Genomic DNA, 2962 nt, shown 5'->3' with positions numbered 1-2962 from the left:
ACACGCGCTCGGGGGGAGGGGGGGGGGGGGGGGAATCAGTGACCATAGCAAGATTTCACCTTAAAAGGAGATCTATGAGGCGAGTGATTTCCACTCATCCTCATAGTCAGAGCCCACCTGTGACAAAGAGGCTGTCGCACGTCGGCTCTATTGATTGGGAAGTGATCACACATATCATCGCTCGCAGAGAGCAGTGACTGTCATTTACCGCACCCCGCAGGGATTGCCCCCCCTCGCCGATCCTCCAGTGCTGACTGGTGGCACGGACAATGGAAGGGGCGGGCACAGCTGGCTCTGACTCTAGATAGGCAGAGCCAGCTGTCACTCACGCAGCTGGGTGGATCTCGACAGCATTGCTGGGATCCGTCCCAGCTCAGGCAGTCTTAGTAGATCGTGGGCGATAGCTCACTATATACTGAGCTTTGAGTCACGGGAGGAGGTTAGTATATGTCCTCCCATGACCCTAAAGAGAACTATGGGGAAAAACACTTATCCCATAGTTCTCTATCAATCTCCAGGCAGCTAGTTTTACTTCTCACAGGAACCCCAAAATATAAACTTGGACTCCCTGACTCAGGAATGCTAGTACAGTTCCTGCCATTACTATTACTTGAGCCTGTAAACCGGAGAGATCATTACAATATTATCAGCACATTTCCTTATCTGTGGCCGCAGAAACAAATATGTCTATAAGGTCAGAAAAAGAAGATAGCACTCCTAACATACAATGTCTATGAACTGAGTGAACCTGGAAGAGGAACATCCTAAGAGATTGCGATAGATATGGACAGCAAGGTCACACGTGCCATGAAAACGCCTCATTCAGGGGCAACATGCGACGGGGCCAAGAGGGCGCTACATGCGACGGGGCCAAGAGGGCGCTACATGCGACGGGGCCAAGAGGGCGCTACATGCGACGGGGCCAAGAGGGCGCTACATGCGACGGGGCCAAGAGGGCGCTACATGCGACGGGGCCAAGAGGGCGCTACATGCGACGGGGCCAAGAGGGCGCTACATGCGACGGGGCCAAGAGGGCGCTACATGCGACGGGGCCAAGAGGGCGCTACATGCGACGGGGCCAAGAGGGCGCTACATGCGACGGGGCCAAGAGGGCGCTACATGCGACGGGGCCAAGAGGGTGCTACATGCGACGGGGCCAAGAGGGCGCTACATGCGACGGGGCCAAGAGGGCGCTACATGAAAAACCTCAGAAAAGTGAACTCCTTCTCTGGTCTCGTCTATAAAACACTCAGCAGTCGGTGATATTTCTGGGCGCTCGGCTCGTCTCTCACTTGTTGGGTACTGGCGGTGTAAAGCCCATAACTAATAACCGGAGACATGGCTGGAAGCTCTGTGGGGTGCCAACCTGCAGGTAGAGGACCTCTGCTGTAGCCATCTTGTGTCACCCGGTCATTGGGCATGCTTACTTTTATCAGCTTAGATTGGTGGGAGATCCGATTCATCTGCTAGAAGTGAAACCGGTTCCAGTTCTACATAACGTGGACCCCCCCGATCAGTCCATATAGAAAATACTGCACACTGGGTCACAAAATGTACAGCTCTTCACCTGCTGAAATACACTCTTTGGATGTCACTCGTCATAATCAGAGTGAATCACAGGGAGTTTTCAGCATGTCAGGTTCCATTGAGGGCAACTTTAAGAGGTACTTCACCCTGGCAAGATTTGCCTGGCGTCACCATGTTCATACCTGACACACCTGCAGCACATCTGCACATGCTCAGGAGATTGTCACACATGTGCACAGATGCCGCTGGTCTCCGAGTCCATGCAGAGATCTCTGCCCTCTGTGTGCATGTGCAGGAATCTCCCAAATATGCACAGAGGTGGCACAGGTCTGGAATACCTGGTAGATGCCACATCTGAGCACATGCAGAATCTTACACCCTCCTGAGACATGACAACGCAATCCCAGGGGACATTGGGTCATCCTTACCTTATTTTCACCTAGGCAAATAGCCAAGAAATACCGTACCGAACCATGAAACAAGTACCAGTCTTTTACAAAAGCATTTGAAATGTTTTCTAATTCTGTAAATGGGAGGGGAGCGGAATCAGAAGAGAAATTGTTAGTGAAATGGGGGAAAGTTCACTTGAATGGGATTCCCGAAAACCACAGCATGACGCATCAAAGCGCACAGCCACACGCTACTGTGCACAGTGCAATGTGAATGAGCCCTCAGTGAGCTAATGCCAAATAAAAATGAAGACTCTCCAGTCATTCTGTAGTCCTGAGGATGAGGGGAACTATGGATGTAGACAAGAGATACAGTCTGTGTACATCTGGATTACAACCTCACACTCAGTCAATGTGGGAGAAGCACAAACATCCTTCTAATCTCTGCAAACACGGCAATATCTATTGTAAGAACTGGCCAGCGCTGGGAATACCTCCATATGTGCTGGTAACAGCTTCACAAATGCATAGCCAGGCCATATTGCATATTCGTCGTCTTCCTCATCACACTGCATAAATCCCTGAACAAATAGACAACATGGGTAAGAGGAACATGATGGGCTGCTACCGGCCTCTAGCTGCTTCTGGCCTGTTAGCCTTCAGATAAGGACCTGGAATTTACAAGTGGGGTGACGTGCCATAGACAAGCATGTGATTGTGTTCTCAGGAATACAGTGGAAGGCCCAAAAGACTCAACCAGTCCCTACTAACATGATTGGACCGGTAAGCTGGCCATCATTTCTATACCCCAACAAGCGTGGTCAAAACAAAAACCGAACTCTACCGCCCCCGCCATCTACATGCAAACACGCACAATGTCCTAGGCGTGCATTTGCATGCTGCCCCCATTCCACTGTGTGCCATATTGTGGTAGTCGGGCAGCAGTGCCCTCTAATACGCACAATGTGTATTAAAGGGTAAAGTTCACTCTCCCTAGTAATCTGGAAATATGCAATTACCCGCTCAAATCTACCCCCACCAAGTAC

The 2962-nt window shown here is 50.8% G+C and overlaps 1 protein-coding gene across 1 annotated transcript in view; it reads right to left on the bottom strand.

Annotated features, from left to right (window-relative positions):
- Positions 1-2962, bottom strand: part of DNAJB12 (DnaJ heat shock protein family (Hsp40) member B12) — a 36426-nt gene that overhangs the window by 15934 nt on the left and 17530 nt on the right. The gene's annotated exons all lie outside the window — the stretch shown is intronic.

Source organism: Nanorana parkeri, unplaced genomic scaffold (assembly GCF_000935625.1).
Source record: "Nanorana parkeri isolate BGI_ZX_2015 unplaced genomic scaffold, ASM93562v1 scaffold612, whole genome shotgun sequence".
NCBI lineage: Eukaryota > Metazoa > Chordata > Amphibia > Anura > Dicroglossidae > Nanorana > Nanorana parkeri.
This window is presented reverse-complemented; position numbering and strand designations above follow the sequence as displayed.